The sequence below is a fragment of the Bacillus rossius genome, assembly GCF_032445375.1.
Source record: "Bacillus rossius redtenbacheri isolate Brsri chromosome 9 unlocalized genomic scaffold, Brsri_v3 Brsri_v3_scf9_1, whole genome shotgun sequence".
NCBI lineage: Eukaryota > Metazoa > Arthropoda > Insecta > Phasmatodea > Bacillidae > Bacillus > Bacillus rossius.
In genome coordinates, this window is record NW_026962012.1 from 12500014 (window position 1) to 12524227 (window position 24214).

The 24214-nt window shown below is 41.3% G+C and overlaps 1 protein-coding gene across 1 annotated transcript in view; it reads right to left on the bottom strand.

Moving 5' to 3' along the window:
* Positions 1-24214, bottom strand: part of LOC134542558 (uncharacterized) — a 237757-nt gene that overhangs the window by 212694 nt on the left and 849 nt on the right. The gene's annotated exons all lie outside the window — the stretch shown is intronic.

Sequence of the window (24214 nt, forward strand, 5' to 3'; positions counted from 1 at the left end):
ACTAATGCCAGATACCAATTGAGTGTTTTAAATTAGATTCAATACTTAAATAGAAATTTTTTCATATTTCATCAGCGAGAATTAATATATCTCATGCAAAAGTACTTTATGCATGTAGTTCTGCTTTTCAACAACAGATGTCGCCACATGTTGCTTGCAGGTAAATAATATTTAGTTCTTTTATGCGGGATGCGGGATGCTCACTAACGATCGCAAAAGAAGGATGGCTTCGCTAGACTCCAAGGAAAAGGAAGTTCGTCTTGCATGTTGGTGCTCCACAGATGTCTCATGGCGTAATATTAATTTGACTGAGTAATGATATTTTTTAATTCCACCTGATAAAAATATTGCAAGTTTTGATTTAGTAGCAGAAATTATCGAATTAAATGTAACTCCAAATAAAATGACATGTCTCATTAGTCAAAAAAAAAAATCCATGCAGACAGCGGTTTCTCAGAATAGTCAGAAACACTTGAAGAAACCACAGGAATGATTGCAAGAACACGGGAAAAACCATCAAAATATTGACAAGAATAATCAGGAGCACACGGAGAAAACCATCATAATATTGACAAGAATAATCAGGAGCACACGGAGAAAACCATCATAATATTGACATGGATAATCAGATGCACTCGGAGAAAACAACCACACGTTTTCTTTGATATCATAAAATTACAGGGAAAAAAAAAATATTTAATAAAAATAAATAAAAAAAAATTAAAATGAAAAAAATTACAAAAATACATAAATAGATTCTGCTAGCTTGTGAACTTCTCATTGTGTAACAAAGATAGAGTTCCCGTACAAGCCAGAATCTATTTATGTATTTTTGTAATTTTTTTCATTTTAATTTTTTTTTATTTATTTTTATTAAATATTTTTTTTTCCCTGTAATTTTATGATATCAAAGAAAACGTGTGGTTGTTTTCTCCGAGTGCATCTGATTATCCATGTCAATATTATGATGGTTTTCTCCGTGTGCTCCTGATTATTCTTGTCAATATTATGATGGTTTTCTCCGTGTGCTCCTGATTATTCTTGTCAATATTTTGATGGTTTTTCCCGTGTTCTTGCAATCATTCCTGTTGTTTCTTCAAGTGTTTCTGACTATTCTGAGAAACCGCTGTCTGCATGGAATTTTTTTTTTGACTAATGAGACATGTCATTTTATTTGGAGTTACATTTAATTCGATAATTTCTGCTACTAAATCAAAACTTGCAATATTTTTATCAGGTGGAATTAAAAAATATCATTACTCAGTCAAATTAATATTACGCCATGAGACATCTGTGGAGCACCAACATGCAAGACGAACTTCCTTTTCCTTGGAGTCTAGCGAAGCCATCCTTCTTTTGCGATCGTTAGTGAGCATCCCGCATCCCGCATAAAAGAACTAAATATTATTTACCTGCAAGCAACATGTGGCGACATCTGTTGTTGAAAAGCAGAACTACATGCATAAAGTACTTTTGCATGAGATATATTAATTCTCGCTGATGAAATATGAAAAAATTTCTATTTAAGTATTGAATCTAATTTAAAACACTCAATTGGTATCTGGCATTAGTCTCAGTAACTAATATGAATTCCGATTTGGGATCTGACGCTGTATCGAAAGAACATAGGTGTAAGTTTTGCAGTAAAGAGTTTATCTTGAGAAAGAATAAAAGACAACACGAGAAGAATGACTGTGTTAAAAATCCACTGCGCAATATGATAAGTTGTGTTCGATGTAGCAAGTCGTTTACGCGGAGAGAGAGCCTAAAAAGACATGGCAGAACTTGTAGCGCCAAGCCTGCGTACAAGCTAGAGGACAACGATGAATCTACTAGCCTAAGGAAGAGTGATCTGCATTACGACAATAATTTTCTTGGCTCTTCCGATCTCGACAAAGAACTTAAATTGAAGAAGGTTGATGATTTACGGAAGAATGAAGACAATGGAAGAATCCTTAACGTGAAAAGTGAGAATATATTCCAGCCGAATTCAAGTAGATCTTTCCTACTTTGTAAAAATGATGGACTCCTAAAAAGGAAGCATGAAGACGATGAAGACACTTCAACATCATCAACATCGAATTATTACGGTAAATTGGGTGAAGACGATTCCTTCTACGGTGATTGTTACAGTGACTCTGAGGCTGTTTACAAAGACATAGACTATGATGAAGCACCTAAAGCTGCCAAGATTGAAGAATGTGGCGGTGTCCTGAGACCGAAACGATGGAAACGACGTGATATATTAAATAAATCTGATCAAGCTTGTGATGATCACCGTCTCAAACATGAAAGTTACCCTGCGGTTGGTGGTAAAACGGAAGACACCAGAGATCATAATAATTATAAAGGTGCAAGGAAGATGGTGGTAGAAGAGAATGATTACACATCATGGAAAGATCCAAACATATTGGTTGACCGGCTAAGACTTCTACATGGTTCGCTTTGTGCAGGAAACTATTCGTGCATCAAAGAAATATCCTTCATACTCAAGGAACTGAGGAATGCTGGCTACATACAATAATGGCTTGTTTTACTTGCATTTGTATAGTGTAAAGCAATAAAATAAATAATTTAAATTATAAGAATTTAATGTTTTTATTTCTTGTATTCTGATTTCTAACTAAGACATAGATCTCGTAACTTGTGCTTCCTTTTTGCCTTTTTTTTTTTGTTGATGGAGCTTCCAAATCTGCTGCCTTTTCGTTGTCGGTGCTTCCAAATGTGCTGCCTTTTCGTTGTCGGTGCTTCCAAATGTGCTGCCTTTTCATTGTCGGTGCTTCCAAATGTGCTGCCTTTTCGTTGTCGGTGCTTCCAAATGTGCTGCCTTTTCGTTGTCGGTGCTTCCAAATGTGCTGCCTTTTCGTTGTCGGTGCTTCCAAATGTGCTGCCTTTTCGTAGTCGGTGCTTCCAAATGTGCTGCCTTTTCGTAGTCGGTGCTTCCAAATGTGCTGCCTTTTCGTTGTCGGTGCTTCCAAATGTGCTGCCTTTTCGTTGATGGTCCTTCTATTTTTAATGTTGTTTTGACTCTAGTATTATAGTAAATGGTTCTTGATTTGACTTGCGTATTATTCCATCCGGTGCATGTATATAAGCGAGTCCTAGACAGCAGGTCGCTCAGTTTGTTACTGTCGTCGACGGTGTAAGGATCACCTAGATTATTTCATCTGGTGCATAAGTCGTGTAATTACCTGTTCTTGAGAACTCGATGGCATCTTTACCGACTTTAACGCCGAACTCGATGGACGTTGTACCATCGTCTACGGGAACCTTGACGTCAGCGACGACAATGGTGGAGCAGATCCCGTTGGCAACGACGACGACGTCGACATTGGAGGAGATTTCAACAGATGTGATACCACCAGCAGAAGATAGCTTAATGACTACTGAGCTGGATGTGCAGGAAACCACGACGATCGACGATACGACCTCGATGGAGACTTCAATGGATGCTGATTTGACAACTAGCGAACATCGGTGCTGTTACTGCGACAAGATTTTCTCAAACAACAGCAATGCCCGGCGACACGAGAGGAGCGAATGTGCCAAGAACCTATATCGTAAAATGTTTGTTTGTGAGAAATGTCATAAGCAGTTTGCCAGAAAAGATAATATGAAAACGCACATGAAGGCATGCAAAGGTCCTGCTGTGCGGCAGAAAGTAAAGGTTTCGGCGCAACAACGATGCATCGATGTGCATAAGAGAATGCCTGGAAATGGTACTACTGTTGCAATGTCTGTATCTGGATCGGGTCTGAAAGGATCGTCTTCATCACCACGGTATCCTTGCAGCTACTGTGATACGTCGTTCGCATTTTCCCATGATGCACGAAGACATGAGCGGAGCAAATGCACGAAGAATCCTTCTCGCATGAAGTTTCGATGTGATGAGTGCCTTAAATGGTTTACTCGAATTGACAGTTTGCGACATCATACGAAAAAATGTAACGGTGGAGTCTGTGCTCCTACTGCTGAACTACCTGCCGACATTTCGGCTCCTCGCTTTAGATTGGAGACACGAAAGCGTACAACCAAAAAAACAGATGCCCAGCAACCGATTGTTATGATGTCTGAACATGGAACTAAACCTAAGACTGTGTTCGGAGCATTACAAGTGAACGATAATGGCTTCTACTTGGCGCAGTCTGCATTTCGTGGAACTTTGAAAGACTACTATTATCTAAATACGTTCGGTGAGTCGAAGGACATTTGTAATTTTCTTGACGATATCAGACAGAAGATAATCAATCAGCTTACTGATGATGTAGCAACAAACGGACCTTTGAAATATAACTTGTGGTTGGACTGTATATATGGAAAGCCATATCCGTTCGATGACAAAGTGAAGAAGTGTGCATTCAAGACATCGGCTGCAGTAATTTACAGTTCTAACGATGTGAAGCAAACTGTTAAAAACGGTATCCAGAAACTCTGTCAAGAAGAGGTGGACTATGTCTATAAAGGTTCTGGCTGGACTCTGTCTAGTATAAACCGATTGGAGCTAAGAATTAGTCATTTCACACCACTGCGGAACTAAATGATTGTAAATTTGCTGGCTTTCGTAAGTGATCCTGTAGTAGAATAGAAATTATGTAATAAATATTATGTTTGTGAAAGAACTTGTGGTGTTTAATTCCTCGAACCTGTTACTATTATGTTAAATTGATATTTTTTTCATCGTCCAGAATCGTACCAAGGACCTAAGTTGATCTAATTAATCAGTACATTGATTGGAAATTTATTTAATGATATCTGAACTTTTTCCCGGATCTCTAGCATTAAAATTATGAATTACCAATATGTTGGTGTTGGTGGCTTATAGGATGGTGGTAGTAGAGGATTTAAAGTCTCTTTAAGAATGTTGAACATGGTTTATTTAAATTATTTTTTTTACATAAGATTAAACATTATTGCAACGATCGGGTATCGAACCGAGGACGGGAATCGATCGAATCAATATGTAAATTAATGAGTGATTTATTTAATGAATTTTGGAATTTTTCCCGAATTTCTAGCTAAATAATTATGGATTTTCAAGATGGCGGTCAAATGACAAGATGGTGGGTGACACAGCAATAATAAATGATTACTGCACTCTAGCGGATAAGAATTAAACTAACATGGCGTCAGCGCACTCTCGCCGACGATAACAAGATGATGATGGCTACCAGCAGACGAAGACAAGATGGTGGACATGACATCATACTAGTTGACCTTGTTATTGGTGGTGGTAGGTTAGTCTGTAGGTGACTTCCGTGGTGGAAGGATCTGTCGTCATTTTTATTTTTTTTTCGCCCTCACCAGGTTCGAACCGAGGACTCCGAGCTCCGTGTCGTTAACGTATGTTTTTTAAATATTTTTTATTAAAATTTTATTAATTGAATTTTTTTATAAATTTAAAAAAAAAATTCATTAAAATCGGATAGTAAATGAAGATTTTAAAGATGGCGGGCGTAACGGAAATTGCAACGGTGGCGACATAATCCAAGATGGCGGTCATGGTATCCTTATTCCTAGAAATGGCTTAACTGAGGCTTGAGTTAAGGATGCTTAAGCCAGTTTTAGGAATTTTCAGCCGCTGGGATTTTTAAGGACTAAAAACGGGAATTTTTCCCTCGAAACGGGAAATTTTTCCCTCGAAAAGAGAAATTTTTAATTTGTGGAATTTTTTGAAATTTTTTGGCGGAACTTTTTTCCACAGAAATGGAAATTTTGGCGATTTTTGAGGAATTTTGGGCAAATTTTGCCCAATTTTGGCGGATTTTGAGGATCAAATTCAAGGTCAAGGTCAAAGGTCAAGGTCACAACCATCCAAGATGGCCGCCGTGACGTCACAATCCAAGATGGCGGACACAGGCACCGGCACCACGCGCCAGCGCCGTGCGCCCGGAGCCCCTATTATATACTACTGATAGGGACTCCATCCCTCTAGTCTGAGAAGACTACATAATATACGAAGCGATGTCGATGATTCGCCGAAGATCGCAGTTACAAACGGTACCAGTCAGTCAGGAGGCGCGCACCGAAGTAAGTTCAGAGCGGGATATCACCAGAATATCATAAGCGCGGGGTCTCTATAGAATGGGAGGGGGGGTAGGCTCTGAGCCGAAAATTACCGAGCCCACCCGAAGGTGTCCGGCATAAAAAAATTAGATCTTACTGGAGTGACTGCGCGACTGAGGCGCTATCTTTTGGTGGCGAGAAGAAGTACCAATAAATCGACTAGTGACCGACGATAGTGTCAAGCTAGGGGGGTAATGGAGTAACCAGTGGTGCCACCTAGTGGCCTGAGACATAAGGAGGGGAAAGGTTGTCATTACCTCCGCGCGAGCGCGGTAGTGTCGACGCTGCCGGCGCCCACAAGTGGCGTTAGTGAACACAGTCGTCACTAGATGTCGTTAAAGTCCAGAATCGTAACTGCGGCTGTCAAGCCTGAGATGGCCTTACCTTCGGTTAACGTACCCGTGCGGTCGTCGCTCCTGGCTTCTCTTCTGAGAAAAAAGGGTGGGTGAGCAGGAGGGGGATGGCTTCAAAAAACACATGGTCTGTGGGACGCAAGGCCCACGGGATCCTCCTGTCGTGTCTTGCTGCTAGTGAACCTTATACCGATTCGTGACAGAGTTAGCAGGGCTCAGCACTGCTTCACAAGCTGCTCTAGGTAAAAGGTAGTCACGCGAAGAAATAAAGTTACCGGCCCCGACGTGCCTGGAGGCGGGTGAAATATTAGCCAGAATGCTAGCCTAGCATGAGGCTGGGAAAGAAAATCAGCTCGCCTCTGAGAACAGAGGCTGAGGGCCTGGCCGTAAAGAAAATGAGATGAGAAAAAAAAATATTTCCAAAATTATTTAAGCTTACAAAATTTTAAATAACGTGCCTAAATCCCTAATACACGGCACAACAAGTACAGAGTCCATGCACAAGAAGAAAATACCGAAAAAGGGACATCAAGTTAATGCAATGGTCCGACCATACCTGATATCGTTTACGAGCCGGAATAATGACACGACCTACGGAGTGTACAGAAAACATAATAAGTGGTTCCTCGGTGCTAAAGAAATAGACTTTCTACCAGGAAATATCGTGCGCGTAGCAGAGTTCAAAACGCGCGGGACTCCGGGTCTGTACGAATTGCTGTTTCGCAGGGAGCCTAAAGGATATTCTCACAAAGACTTACAAGAGTACAAAAAACTGCTAGAGCTAACCAATGCACATTTTCGCGATAAAGATCCAGATAGTGGTGTATATAAAGACGAAGATCATGAAAAAATCTACATTCTCGCTAATCTCTTCAGTGAACTAACAATACATGGCGAAGGTTTAAAAAAGCTAGACAGTGGTCAGATATTTGACTATGTATATTGGGACGACCCCAATGAATTAGTTGATCGCCTTAGAATTCTACATGCTTCGCTTAGTGTAGGAAACTATTTACACATCAACGAAATAGTCTCCATACTTGAAGAACTGAGGGAAGCCGGCTACATACAATGAGTCGAACCGGAATCGCTCACGAACTTCAACTTCCTGCTAGACGAAAATACCTTCGTCGCAAAGTCATAGTTCGTGGAATTGATGATTTATTCCATGCGGACCTTGTTGAGATGATACCATATTCCCTATTGAATAAAGGTTTCAAGTACATGTTGACAGTCATCGATGTTTATAGCAAGTTCGCTTGGGCTAGACCTGTAAAATCAAAGACTACAACTGAAGTAGCCAAGGCCATGAACAGTATTTTGCGTGATGGACGTGTACCGTCGCACCTGCAAACGGACCTCGGGAAAGAATTCTACAATGCAACCTTCAAGGCTTTGATGAAGAAGTATGGCATCAAACACTACTCTACATTTAGTAGCGTCAAAGCCTCCGTTGTCGAAAGGTTTAACAGAACTTTGCGTTCCAAGATGTGGCGGCAGTTCACGGCTAACGAAAATTACAAGTGGCTTGACATCTTGCTGAAACTAATAAGCGAGTATAATTCCACGGTGCATTCTACCACGAAAATGAAGCCAAATGATGTAACGGACAATCGCCTGCTTCAAACAGTGTTTTCCAACACGAAGAAGAAAGATCCACGAAAGCGTAAAGCTAACGTCGGTGACATTGTGCGAATCTCCAAGCAGAAAGGTATCTTCGAGAAAGGTTTCACTGCGAACTGGAGTCCCGAACTTTTCCGTGTGACACATGTTCGTGAATCAGAGCCTAGGACCTACTACCTCGAAGATTTGGACCACAAACCTATCCATGGCGGCTTCTATGCCGAAGAGATTCAGCCTACGTTGTATCCCGATACGTACTTGGTGGAGAATATTATAAAACGAAGAAATGGACTGTCCTACGTCAAGTGGTGGAGCTTTCCACCTCGCTTTAATTCATGGGTGGCAGATGCAGAAATCGAGGAATCCACAAGACTTTAGTAATTTGTCTGTGTGTTTTTTTGTACTTGTAGTAGTGTAGAATGTATGTAATAAAAGTTTTTTTAAAAGAACTTGCGGTGTTTTTATTTTCTCAAACCTGCCACTTTAGTGGTACTTTTTTAAAATATTAAAGTTGTTTTGTATCGGCCAGGGATCGAACCAATGACCTTAGTCGATCTAATCAATCAGTATATAGATTACAAATTTATTTAATGAATTTTGGAACTTTTCCCGAATTTCTAGCTAAATAAATACGGATTTTCAAGATGGCGGCCAAATGACAAGATGGCGGGGTCACAGCAATAATAATAAATGATTACTGCACTCTAGCAGATAAGAATTTAACTAACATGGCATCAGCGCACTCTAGCCGACGATACAATGATGATGGCTTCCAGCAACGAAGACAAGATGGCGGACATGACGTCATACTAGGTGGCGATATATATGAATGGCAAAAAGTGGTGGGGGGCAGTCTGCCAGCACCCACCACGGGGGAAGGATTGGTCGCTATTTTTAATTTTTTTTTTTGCACTCGTTGGGTTCGAACCGAGGACTCCGAGCTCCGTGTCGTAAATGTAGGTTTTTTTTAAATATTTTATCAAAAATTTTATTGATTGAATTTTTTTATAATTATTAAAAAAAATTTCATTAAAATCGGATAAAAAATAAGGATTTTAAAGATGGCGACCGTAACAAAATTTGCAGCGGAGACGTCATAATCCAAGATGGCGCTTATAATCCTAGATGACGTCAGAGGCTTAAAGCGGCTATCTCTTAGGAGTTTTAAGCCTCTTTTAGGAGTTTGGGTTCTTTCTAGGGCAAAACGACTTTTGAGGACTTTCGAAATCCTAATTTTTGGATTGTGGAATTTTTTGAGATTTTTATTGGCGGAATTTTTTTCCAAAAAAAATGGAAATTTTGGTGAATTTTGAGTAATTTTGGGCAAATTTTGCCAAATTTTGACAAATTTTGACAAATTTTGACAAGTTTTGAGGGTCAAAGTTCAAAGTCAAGGTCAAAGGTCGTCACAACCATCTAATATGGCCGCCGTGACGTCACAATCCAAGATGGCGGACACCGGCACCGGCACCACATCCTGAATCCTGTCCCCGGAGCCCCATTCACATACTTCTACCAAGCCTTAGGTAATGAGCGATATGACGGCTTGATGGCTCTCAGGACAGTGAGGCGGGGATGTTGAAAGAAACATCACCCTCTTCCCCTCGGCGGGAATGAATGGCTGCCGACGGGACACGTGAGCTGTGCGGCTGCCCGCTGTGAGCTCCCTGACTGCACTGTGGCTTTTGTGAGGCGACAGTGCGAGCTGCCAGCAGCTCTCTTTCTTATTTCCTGAGTCGCGCCTGCCTTTAAACTGACAAGGCTCGCTCGTAAATGATAAATCACCAGAACACAACATGCGATATCTTCGACGGGAGAAAAAGAAGAAGAAAAAAAAAGAAGTCAACAATCCAGTTGCAATCGCAGAGCCAACTCCATGCTGTGTACAAAATAACAAAAAAAAGTAGCTCGAGAAGGCCTGTCGTCTTATCAATTTAACTCCACACACCCGTATCTTCATAACTTTCCATCAGCCAAACAACTACTACATGTTTGAAAAAGAGAATCACTACTCCAGCTTTGATTTGCTTTTAGATGCACAATTCAACACCTTACAAACAGGAAACCATCACACCATTTTTTTTTTAACACTAAAATTGGTAGACTTAGTTCCATTACTGCGTCACGACTGAAATAAGCCTCATGCAGCGGGTATTCGGTGAATGTCGGCGTTGTCGCGACAAGTCTGGCCAAGTCGTGCTCGGGCTACCACGCGCGCCTGTCGCGGCGCTACGCTGTCGGCGAGTGTGCGCACATCGAAGGTTTGGTCGCGCAAACCTGGCTATTTCAGCCGCAGCGCAGATTCAGAGCGAGTCGTGTGTGTACAGGACGTTTTGGCGGGAAACATCTAAGTCACTAAACCATGTAAATTACTGATGAAAAATATTGCAGTTCATCCAAACATGATACGAAGCCAATTAATTGTATGGAATTCTCGAGACCCCGACCATAAAAAAAACATTTATTGTATGAATGGTATGACGTGTGGGAAGAAAAAAAGTATAACTGCATAGATGTTTCAAAGATTTTGATGCTCATTATTGTCCTTTTTAAGATATCTTGAAATCTCAACCGAAGAGTTCTGAGTAATGAGATTTTTGACAGACTTCCGTTGAGATCATACACAATCCTTTCCCTATACTAAACTTTTGTATTTAATTGTTGTAACAATATATGTAGTTACTTTTCCTAATGTATCAGCCGTGATATCGAAAGCTGTGAAATAATGGTGAATAATCGGTTTCAACTACCCGACTACGTATTACTTATTGATGTGTAACATTTTAGCTATCAGTTTACGGTATTTGGTGGGAGTAATTTCGTGAATGTGACGGAAATGTGTCACAGGAAGTAAGCAGAAGCGCGCGGTGCGGTTGCAGTCGGCGCCTGTGTTGCAGCGTGTCTGCGAGCGCAGACATGCCCGTGGCGTTTAGAGAGAGCTGTTTACCGTTCGTGCTGCTAACGGTAGTCTTGACGCATTCCCAAGTGGCTTTTATAATACTTTATATAGGGTCGTTACCACAACGCCGAAATACCACAACGCCGAACTTACAATAACGCCGAATACCATAACGCCGAATGCCAAATTGACCGCAACGCCGACAGCTAGAAAACTGCTGTGTACCACAACGCCGAAATACAGTAACGCCGAAAATTGTTGCTGCGGGGAGGGGGGGGGGGAGGGGCACAGGAGCAAAATGAAAAACAACTTAATGAATTTGTGTGTGTTTCTTAAATGTATCTTAACGCCGAAATACCACAACCTAAACTAACCTAGGCTAGCCTAACCTAACCTAGCCTAACCTAACCTAACCTAACCAAACCTAACCTAACCCTTGTGGCAGTCCTGCAATGACATTTTTCGGCGTTAATGTATTTCGGCGTTGTGGTAATTCGGCATTGTGGTACACAGCAGTTTTCTATCTGTCGGCGTTGTAGTCAATTTGGCATTCGGCGTTATGGTTTTCATCGTTATTGTACGTTCGGCGTTGTGATATTTCGGCGTTGTGGTGCGTCCCCCTTTATATACACGTTGTGAAATAATAATATATAACATAAATTCAATAATTTTATAAGTGTATTAAAATACGTGTCCCGTTAATTCATAGTTTATGGTACGAATTCATTCCCGAAAGTCATTTGTATAATGTGTGATATGTGAGTAGTATATCATAGGGGCTCCGGGTACAGGCTTCTAGGCTATGGAGTCGAGAGCCGGGTCAATGACCAACCTCTCTGACGTCACAGTGGCCATATTGGATGACCTTGACCTTTGACCCGGCAGCCATTTTGTATCCACCATCTTGAAATCGAACACCCCACTCACTTATGCTGCACTTTTCGTTATGGCCGCCATATTCGATTAAAGAACGTTGCAATTTTCGTTACGGCCGCCATATTGAATTCTAATAACATGTTTGCCATCTTGGATTTTATTTCAATCTTTTTTTTATTCTGATATCATGTCCCTGGGGCCTTCCTGGAGAACAACAACGTCTGAAGTGTGTTTTATGTCCGTGCAGAAACAGACTGTGAACATGTTTAACACATTTCTACATTTAACACATATTAATGTATAGTTTTTCATGCTCCGTATATGGTGTTAGGTTGACATTTTGCAGATATGAATTTGCCCCAGAAAATAAAAGGTATTTTTTTTTAATTTTGCTCCATTTGTGTAAATTTACCATCAATGTCAGTTAATTTTACGCACAATAATTAGTAAAATTTAAAAAAAACTTAAGGGAAATTTATACGTCACCAAAATACTTTTTATATGCCTTAAATATGCTTATTCATGATGTGTACATTATACATATTTTAATTTTATCACTATTTTCTGGCTAACCAAACATTAAATTTAATTAAGTGAACTGGCAGAGTTTCGAATCCACAATCATTTGATTGTCATTCTGTCCCAATTTACTTGGCATTGAGAGCTGGCCGGTTTGTCTGGGCAGCGTCGTTGTCTTCAACAAATCTGTGACCAATCCACACAACACGCAAGTGCGCCCTGCCTTGACGGGACTCGAACCCAGACACCTCGCACGGCAAGCCGGCGAGCATCCGCCTTCGCTATGGAGGTCGGCCCAGCTCAGCCCTCGCGCACACTGAACCAATGGGAATAGCACGAGCATAACAATGTGTTCAACATCTGTCACAGTGAGAATATGCACTTTTAATGAAAAGTTGTCAATATCCATATGTACGTATTTTGTATATATTTGGCTATTGTAAATAGAGTATGACTAATATTGTGCACTTTTACAATGAAGTATTGTTAAAAAAAAACTACAGGTAACATATAACACTTATAACATTAATTAGTACTTATTGCGTATGTATATTCTAATTTACATATAACTAAGCAATAATGTACTTTCACGAGTGGAATAATAACAACAGGTCCAGAAAGAATAGCCCAAATAATTACTTCAGATTTATTTCTTACCTAATAATTACACTATTAGGTAAAATACAATTTTTTAAATGTCTTGCCACTAATTAATCACTCTTTCGTTTAGTCCACAGTTGACTCTCCCCACTGTATCTCGGCTCGACAGTGGCTCTCTCCACTGCTCGTCTCTTGCCGCCCACCTCTGTCCAAACACACTGCCTCGCGCTACTCTCTCGTCCGCCGCACATACAAAACCAGTATTCTTCTGTCCCTGAAGCAAGAAATCCCACTCGGCGCTCGCCATCTCCATCGCTCCCCAAGGCTTCACTTCGCTGCTCTCGTCGCTCCTAGGACTCCCATGTCTCGCAATCTCGCTGATGTCGCGCCACACTACTGCCGCAGGTCGGCTTCCATCTGCCAAGCCCTCGTAGCCCTCCAAAGTGTCGCGTCATCAGAATCCCCGACTTGACACTCGAAGCTCCCAGAACAATGGCGTCCTAGTTACGCCGCTTCACGCGGTCGGGGCTCTGGGAACGTGCCGAACCCTCGAGAGACAGGGAGAGAGGCTCCGCTCCACTCGGATCACCGTAGAGGGAGGGGAGGAAGGTGGGGCTTCCCCTCGGACCCCCCCCCCCCCCGGATGTCCGGCGCGCCGGGCCGACTGGCCTGCCTCGTTGCATCGCCTCTAGCATTCTAGTAACAATATGTAAATTATTTAAATTTAATATGTCCACTCTTGCAATGCAACCGAGGGTTGCAGTACAATTTGGTTACCTAGAAATATTTGTGTAAAATCGCACAAAAATTGTATTTGTTTATTTTATAATTACATGACAAAAATGTAGCAATTTAAAATTATAGTATGTAGATTTTTTCAATTTATTTTACATTGCGAGACAGATAGCAGAAACATTAGTATTAATAACATCACTTAATTTCATATTATTTAACTAGGAAGTTGTAAGGCACCTAAGGGGGCCATTAAAATATGACGAATATAACAAACACTTTAATTTAATAATTAAGGCGGGTTCCACTTATGAAGCTGTATTTCAAATGTAACTAGTGTTAACCTTCAATTTTTTTATTTTATACATATCACTATGGATTACGCTAATATTTGTGTTTTGGCGTTACAGAGTCAGTGAATCAGTGATGAGCGTAACTATAAATAGGATAATTCTCTAAAATAGGTAGTATGATTTAACAGCACATATATAATTTTTTTTATTTGTGTGTAGACCTTTTTTCATCTTATCACTTATTCGTTACATGCTGCTTGCGCATCGTATAAATTCACTGTCATTATTTTTTAATAACGTGATAAAGAAGTATAACTAAACCTCCCTTATTATAATTTTTATTAGTTTGTTTTCATCCTGTAAATGTTTTTGCATGCTGCGCGCGCATCATAAAAATTCACTCACATATTTTTTCCATAACGCGCCTAAACAAGTGTAACTTAAAAAAAAAACATTTCATTAAATTTGTATTTTATATTTAATTCCTTACGTAATTTTAGTCAGCTGTAAGGCACCCAAGGCACCCGTTGAAGAATTATGAATATAACAAACACTTTAATTTAATATACACAAATATTTATTAAAATTCATTTTAATTTAATATATTGCAAGCGCATTAATTCTCTCTGGTGATTCAATAATTTGCCTTGCAGTTGATTGATTCAATATACACTTTACTTCACCTATAGTTGTTCGAGTGAATATATATTGAACAATAAATTATGTATTCCTTATTTCATTACATATAAAGGTGATTCCAACAAAAATGGAAAGACCAGTCATCTACCTCATGGCATTAATCATTCAATCAGAGAACGACATAAGTGAACATAATGGGCATACATATAGAACGATAATGGTCTTGTATACGGAAATATAATTTATTGTCAAACACATAACCATTCACACACAGAATTATACAAATCAACTAACACACAGATGTGCAGGAAGATGGCTTAGCCAACACCAAGATGTAGTTACGCCACGGGATCGATCGCAATGCTAGGAGGTACAGGTTAGCAAAGAGCAATGAAAATATGTGTAGCCTACAGCGTTACGCGATCATTAAGTCAGTGATGAGGATACATTTGGTAATAATTACAAATGGTAATTTGCTCACGTGTGTTTACAACATTGATGGAGAGAGGGAGGGGTGTTCGCCCGGGGGAGCTGAAATGTTGCCCCGTGGAAGTGCAGCCCTTCAGGATTTTTCTGACAGTGGTTAGTTTAGGTTACGTTAGGTAAGGTTAGGTCACTTCACAAACTAACCACTGTCAGAAAAATCCTGAAGGGCTGCCCTTCCAAGGGGCAACAATTCAGACAACCTTTCAAAAACACCGTTGTCAGAAAAATCCTGAAGGGCTGCCCTTCCAAGGGGCAACAATTCAGACAACCTTTCAAAAACACCGTTGTCAGAAAAATCCTGAAGGGCTGCCCTTCCAAGGGGCAACAATTCAGACAACCTTTCAAAAACACTACTGTCAGAAAAATCCTGAAGGGCTGCCCTTCCAAGGGGCAACAATTCAGACAACCTTTCAAAAACACTACTGTCAGAAAAATCCTGAAGGGCTGCCCTTCCAAGGGGCAACAATTCAGACAACCTTTCAAAAACACCGTTGTCAGAAAAATCCTGAAGTGCTGCCCTTCCAAGGGGCAACAATTCAGACAACCTTTCAAAAACACCGTTGTCAGAAAAATCCTGAAGGGCTGCCCTTCCAAGGGGCAACAATTCAGACAACCTTTCAAAAACAACGTTGTCAGAAAAATCCTGAAGGGCTGCCCTTCCAAGGGGCAACAATTCAGACAACCTTTCAAAAACACCGTTGTCAGAAAAATCCTGAAGTGCTGCCCTTCCAAGGGGCAACAATTCAGACAACCTTTCAAAAACACCGTTGTCAGAAAAATCCTGAAAGGCTGCCCTTCCAAGGGGCAACAATTCAGACAACCTTTCAAAAACACTACTGTCAGAAAAATCCTGAAGGGCTGCCCTTCCAAGGGGCAACAATTCAGACAACCTTTCAAAAACACTGTCAGAAAAATCCTGAAGGGCTGCCCTTCCAAGGGGCAACAATTCAGACAACCTTTCAAAAACACTACTGTCAGAAAAATCCTGAAGGGCTGCCCTTCCAAGGGGCAACAATTCAGACAACCTTTCAAAAACACCGTTGTCAGAATAATCCTGAAGGGCTGCCCTTCCAAGGGGCAACAATTCAGACAAACTTTCAAAAACACTACTGTCAGAAAAATCCTGAAGGGCTGCCCTTCCAAGGGGCAGCAATTCAGACAACCTTTCAAAAACACCGTTGTCAGAAAAATCCTGAAGGGCTGCCCTTCCAAGGGGCAACAATTCAGACAACCTTTCAAAAACACTACTGTCAGAAAAATCCTGAAGGGCTGCCCTTCCAAGGGGCAACAATTCAGACAACCTTTCAAAAACACCGTTGTCAGAAAAATCCTGAAGGGCTGCCCTTTCAAGGGGCAACAATTCAGACAACCTTTCAAAAACACTACTGTCAGAAAAATCCTGAAGGGCTGCCCTTCCAAGGGGCAACAATTCAGACAACCTTTCAAAAACACTACTGTCAGAAAAATCCTGAAGGGCTGCCCTTCCAAGGGGCAACAATTCAGACAACCTTTCAAAAACACCGTTGTCAGAAAAATCCTGAAGGGCTGCCCTTCCAAGGGGCAACAATTCAGACAACCTTTCAAAAACACTACTGTCAGAAAAATCCTGAAGGGCTGCCCTTCCAAGGGGCAACCTTTTTAGACAACCTTTCAAAAACACTACTGTCAGAAAAATCCTGAAGGGCTGCCCTTCCAAGGGGCAACAATTCAGACAACCTTTCAAAAACACCACTGTCAGAAAAATCCTGAAGGGCTGCCCTTCCAAGGGGCAACAATTCAGACAACCTTTCAAAAACACCACTGTCAAAAAAATCCTGAAGGGCTGCCCTTCCAAGGGGCAACAATTCAGACAACCTTTCAAAAACACCGTTGTCAGAAAAATCCTGAAGTGCTGCCCTTAAAGGGGCAACAATTCAGACAACCTTTCAAAAACACCGTTGTCAGAAAAATCCTGAAGTGCTGCCCTTCCAAGGGGCAACAATTCAGACAACCTTTCAAAAACACTACTGTCAGAAAAATCCTGAAGGGCTGCCCTTCCAAGGGGCAACAATTCAGACAACCTTTCAAAAACACTACTGTCAGAAAAGTCCTGAAGGGCTGCCCTTCCAAGGGGCAACAATTCAGACAACCTTTCAAAAACACCGTTGTCAGAAAAATCCTGAAGGGCTGCCCTTCCAAGGGGCAACAATTCAGACAACCTTTCAAAAACACCGTTGTCAGAAAAATCCTGAAGGGCTGCCCTTCCAAGGGGCAACAATTCAGACAACCTTTCAAAAACACTACTGTCAGAAAAATCCTGAAGGGCTGCCCTTCCAAGGGGCAACAATTCAGACAACCTTTCAAAAACACTACTGTCAGAAAAATCCTGAAGGGCTGCCCTTCCAAGGGGCAACAATTCAGACAACCTTTCAAAAACACCACTGTCAGAAAAATCCTGAAGGGCTGCCCTTCCAAGGGGCAACAATTCAGTGGCCTCGTTCGCCCTGCACGCAGCGAGGCTCGGGGCGCGCTGGTTGCGGGGCACCCTGTGGGCTAGCCCCGCCCCCACCGGGCGCGACACAAGGGCGACCTTGTGTGCGTGGCCCGCATGGCAAGGGCTTGCCGGGGAGTGGAGGGGCGGCAGGCAGTTGTTGGCATGGACACAGCGCGCCCGCAAGCCGTGTCTGTCACGACGCTCGCTGCAGCTTCTAGAGGTGTCAAATAACGAAAATAAAAAAGGGGGTAGTCTGTAGAGTCGGTTTACGGACGATAATTTTACGTGATGACGTCATAAGAAAACATTGATGAATAATTGCATACTTTTTTTAATTTTCAAATATTATTAACAGTTTTTTTGCAAAATTTAATTTAAATTATTTGTTTAAATATAATCACGAACAATCAGTTGAAAAGCCCGCCTTAACCTGTTTGATATTATAGAAGATTTTTTCTCGCACGGTGGTTGGCCGGTTCTTGCACGCTCGGCTCAGGCGGAACGTGACAATTTTTCGTTCGTGCAGCCGGCGTTCATCGATTTATAAGACGTTATCACGTCAAAAAGCGTACCCGTACGTAATCGTTACCATAACAATTAGTTCTCGTTACTATCGTATCGTCACGTTACTCGTTACTTCTGATACCTCATAAAATGCTATGTTATGTTAGAGCAACGAATCGAGTCGTATTGCGTACGCGTACAGTATGACGTCGCGGCGTCGCAACATTCGTAATTTGTATAAAAACATACTTATACATTACATACCTACCAAACTGCGAAAGGTGCATTTTTTTTTTCACTTTTTCGTATTTTGAACCAGGCTTGTGTAAGTCATTCTAAATTTAATTTGATTTAATAGGTAACCATACTACGAAAAAAGCGAGTAACGAAATGGATTCGTGTGTAACGTTTCGTTACTCGGTACTAGATGGCGCACCCGTTACTCAGTACCGAATACATACGGTTCGCTACAGCTCTAGCAGTTTCTGGCGCTGTGTCGCCTCTAAGTCTGTGAACTTCTTGTCGTGTGGTGCAATGCAAGGCCCTTCAATGCTTTCAAGAATCCGTACCGGGCGTTTCATGTCTGATGATCATTCAGTAAACACGCGTTTAAACCCTTTTCACTATCATAAAAAAATACCGTTTAAAAACGAAATACGGAAACAGAGCTACCCGTCAAACCTCAGCGCTTCGGAAAACAGACACCACTCGGATCACCATGTGCGAGTCCCTGGTGTTCTTGCAGACAGCATGCCTCAATAATCACAGGGACCTTCAAGTCAGAAGACAGGTGTGACGTCACAAATATACTTGCAGCAATTTTCAAATATTTTTTTTATTCTGGTTTTCAATGGCCTAGGTACGTTTGTTATGTCAATTGATGCTTTTGTCACGCTTTTAACGCACGCGTTTTTTTTTATCAAGTTACAAAAACAATGAAGTCACCTGAATGCAAGTATTCGGGAGTGTTGTAAAGACTGTTTGCATAGCTGGCTTCCCGTGGCGAACCCCAGAGAGTGTGTTCTGGTCTTGTCTACAACGGGACTGCCCGAGACCCCGTGTATACAACATATTCGCGAACAACGAGGAATGCATTTAAAGGATGGAAAGGAATGCCTTAACAAGGTTTTTTTTTTTTTTTTTTTTTTAATAAACGTATGTCCGGCAAAGCAAACCTGGAAAGTTACAGGGGCGAACAGTGGCGCGAAAATTTGAATTTCACGCGCAACAGACGCCACTCCAGAGACTGCTGAGAGAACGCTTGATCGCAAAACAGTACTTACTAAACCGACAACTATGCTCTAAACGTTTTTTTAGCAAACCCCCCCCCCTCCTAGCCCCCTTTTTTTTCAACAACGAAGAAGTCAGTCCCACACAGCCGAAGTGATTAACCAAACTGAGAATGATTTTCTGGAGGTTCTTCATGCGTGCCAGGCGGAAAGCCTTACACACTGGTCGTAGTACCGCATGCGAGAGAGAGACCTGCGCTCCGGCAGTGCGAGATAAGCAGCGAAGTGGGGATGGCTACAGTAAACCAGGCAGCACTGTCTGATGCGCTAATACCACAAAGCTGAACATGAAAATGCAACACGTCCAACCTTCCACCGTGCTGTTGAAAACAAACTGCCGGTTGCTAATTGCATTTGTCTGGCACTAAACGTCTGGGCCAAGCTCGTTACCTGCTGGCCATAATGCACGGCGCTGCTATTGCTCGGCCTCTAAGCCGCTGGAATGATGCCCAATTGGGCGCACGTCAAAAAATGGCTTGCTTTGACATTTCCTGCCCCCCATTAATTGATGCTATGGTTCGTGAACATGCTGTAGTATCTCCCCTCCCGCTCCCCAACATCAACGGGAGCGCGAGTAGGCAGCCGGGTGACTTGTCGTCGACGAAAATCGATGAGTCGCCAGGGGTCGTGGGTTCGAGCACTCGACATGTCGCTGGCGCTGTCTTTTGACTGGTGGCCGCCAGCCCGCCTGGGGCAATCATGCCAAGGCTCGCTCTCACACGCCATGTGGGATATTCGTTTTCTGTCATTACTTCTATCCAGTGGCAGATCCAGGGGGGGGGGGCACCAGGGGCAAGTGCCCCCCCCCCCCTCCCCGAAAAACCAGTTGTCTGCTACATTAATATTGCCGACAAAAATTATTGTTTCTCAAACCAATAAAATATTTTAATAAAATTAATGAATTTCTTGTAGAATCATAAACTCTGGTGGTTGGATGTTATGTGTAGTGTGAGTAGATTAAATTCAAATTTAGTACGTAATTGTAAGACATTTTTTTCCCTGGCTATTCTGAAATCCTAGAGTGCCCCCTCCGAGGTGAACCTCTGGATCCGCCACTGCTTCTATCTGAGGACTATTCCTTAAATCTTAACTTGATACCTTCTTTGGATAACTTGTTCTGCCCCAAATATGTTCAATGGATATTACTTAGTGTAATATCGCAGGCGTGTAAGACTTGCACGTATTTTTCTTCCCATGAAATTACACTAAGTGACTATCCTTTGAAAATATTTGTGTCATAACAACAAATGCAAAGGAGGTATCGAGTTAAAAAAAAAAAAAATGAAAATATTGACGAAAAATCGTATTATTAACATCTGTATCTAGTCTGGTTTCGATTCTCTTACGTGCTTGCCATCAGAGTATACACTGACAGAAATGAGAGTAAACTTGCGGTCTTGCCAACACTGAATGCCCCTCACATGAACGAAGTGTGTCTTGGTAGCCCCAGGAGTCTGGACTGGCCCAGGCTGCGCCTTCAAGCGCCGTGTCGTGTCCCGGTGCGAATGGCAGCACGCGCGTGGGAGGAAACAGGAGTGCTTTTGCCGGTTTGTTTCTGCTGCTAGATAAGGGGAAGTCTTCTTTTAACAGACGAGAGAGACAAAACACGAAGTTCATGCTTTATTTAATGTAACTATCCTAACCAAATCAACAGTCCACAATGTTTTAAAGTATTTATAATGTAGCTAACCTAACCTAATTGACCATTAGTATCCTTTTATCAACACCGCCATATTTATTTACAATGAACAAAAAAAACCGAAGATGCACGATCGGGCGTTTGGCTCTCTCGTCTGTGAAAAGAAGGCTTCCCTTAGATAAGTCTTCTTAGTTTATGTTCTGAGTAAGTAAATGCAGAGTTTTTCCTGGTAATGAAATGGTGAAATTTTTTTCATAGTGTAGATGGTTCTGGGGGCGCCAACATTTGTACATTGGTAGGAAACAAACGGCCAGGCCGCCTGTGGATCTCAGCAGAAGCCGGAACTCCGTCGAACCGGCCCAAGCGCAATGTGTTGATACTGGACCATACGGCAATAACTGCACCCAATAACTGTTGAGCAATAGCCAGGGAGATCGAGACAAACCAAGGCCACGGGCCCCCTCCTACAGTTATTCGCACCCAACCATAAAAATAAACCTAAATAAAAAAATCAATCTAAAGACTAAATGTAAACGTGATCTGTGCGCATTGCACAAATTTGTAAAGTTTCCTATGATCTCCGAATTCTATCAGCAACAGACTTGCGATTGTACTATATCACAGTAAATACAAGCATTAAAAAATCTTTGGACACAACATGAGCCGCTCCTGTTTGGATGCCTCCCCCCCCCCCCCCTGCATTTAGGCCCTGGTGGTAAACACGAGATATCAAAATCGTGCGATAATGTATCAACTGATTATAGTATTTAAATTTGTTGACATATCAACATGGCCATCAAATGTGAGAAGTTGTGTTTGTCCCTGCAATAGGTTGTGTTGTGTAGGGAAAATTATTACAACATTCATTTGTAGAGATTTTTTTAATTGGTACTATGAAAGTACCATTAAGAGATTGCGTAGCATTAAAAAAGATTTTATACATTAGTAGACACCGTTTTATACGATGTGAGTGGTGCTATACCACAACGAGGCTTTACTGGATAACTGCCGAGCTCTTTTTACTGTATCTCCTGCATTTAAAGGCAAGGCACTCTTATCACTACCTTGATGTTTATGTCGCAGCACTGCAAACGGGTGGGTCCCTTAAAGCGGGAAATATAGACGTGACATTTGACGCCCCGAATGATGAAGGGCGTCGACATATTCGACACAGGGACGAGCCCGCGACGGAGAGCCATGCCGGACTTGCAGATAAACAAGTGGGAAAAAAAGGTGTTTAACAATACCATTTTTAACTACAACTAAACAGCTACAGCGTATTTACGATTTATTTGAACATCAGGATATGCACTCGGAATATCCGATCTCAGTTACTTAGAGCGCCAGCAAATTTCAGTAGGCTAATAGTAATCTCAGTTAGAATCCCAGGTAAAATTTGCCTGATGTTTTTAAATGTAAGGTTGGGCATAATTTAGCGTCTAAGTCACCTCACAATATGCCTTCCGGCATAAGCGAGGGCACTAACAGGCCTGGACACAACTCGAATTAATATTAAGCAAACTGTTGTTTATTTCCTGGTTTGAACGACGTCAACAAAATAAGTTCTCCGACGTTTTTTGTAATAGCCTCGGTATTAAAACAATTTTTTTGATGTGAAACTTCTTTGCTGAGGGGGCTATAATTTTTTAGCGTTACGAAAATACCGATCGCAAGAGGGACATAGTTAAGTACATGGTGGGGGAACCGGAAGAGGAGGAGACAACAAGTGAGAGGTAGAAATGACTCAGTATACTGGCATGCCTCTTGAATACGTGCACACTTGCATACGTGCATATTGTGCAATGGCATAATTTAACACTCGCATACTAGCATTTTTTTTCTGTCTGTGACCTCCAAAGAGAATTATATTTCCTATACCTAATACAATAGTAAGCAAGAAGTTTTACTTTGTCGCGCGTGTACTTCACGCACAAACTTTTTAAAATATATATAATTTAGACACAATATTGGTTTCACCTGCCTCGATGCATGCATAACAAACAAGTCTCTAGGCCCAGCATAATAAGTTGGACAAGTGGCGAAACATACAGAAAGTAGAATTCTAGCGAAGCACCCGAGAATGTCAGGCGCTCTGCCAGGGAGAGACTGTATGCGTGACGGGCAATGACAACTGACGTCTAGCAAGCATGCATCAGCAGTGGCGTAGCCAGGATTTGTGTATGGGGGGTGTTAAGAAGCATGGCCCCCCACCCCCGTATTAAAGCGGGGGGTCTGGGGGTCCACGCCGGGAAAATTTGGATTTTATGGTGTAAAATAGTGCTATTTTAGCAGTTTTTGGTACTTAAATTTAAATATTGTAATGGTAAAAATTTTATTAATTTTAATATGAAATTTTTTTGAGTGATGAATAAGAAATTAATTAAAGATTTGATACTAAGGGGGGGGGGGGGGTTGAAACCCTAACTCCCCCCCCCCCTGGCTACGCCCCTGTGCATCAGTGATACATTCGCTTATGTTTTGGTGAAACCTCGGCATGCTTAACGACAAAAACACTAATGAATTCGTATTTGTTTACTTTTTCCTTTGCTTTAAAAACTAAAGGTTTCGTTCACGGTACTACGTAGTAAGAAACATATATATTTAGGGCAAACGCAGAAATTGCAGACCAGAATATTTTTCCAATCGTGAATTGGTAGGTATTTTAGTGAATAAATTTTACCAATAATTATAAAACATGACACAATGACATATTTTTAGTAAAATTTTCTAAGACTAGTTCTACAATTTCGCACAATTCTGCTTGGTTTTTGCACAAGCAACAAAAAATTTCAGTTACATATATAATATACTGATATTTTACAGGCTGCAAAAACGTTGGAAAAATTTTATTATGTAATATATTAAAAATATCGGCAATGATATAATTAAATCATAGAATGATTAAATCATAAAATCTGTATTTTTTAAAAAAATGGCGGTGTCACATTCAAATAATTAATTGAGAACTGTCAAGTGCAGCAATTAATTTTAACGAGCAAATATCTGAAATGTGTTTTTATTGTATCTCAGAAAGATATAATTCATAATATCAAAGGTCATGAAAAGATTCCCTTTCAGCTGGGAATAGCGAATGCGCGTACAATAAATCAGATATGTTAACCATCTACTGGTATAACAACACATTTGCTTACCAACCACAACCCATACTTCTGCGTAAAATAAACAGGGCCGGTGCAAAGTAAAATGGCATCCTAGGCGAAAAACC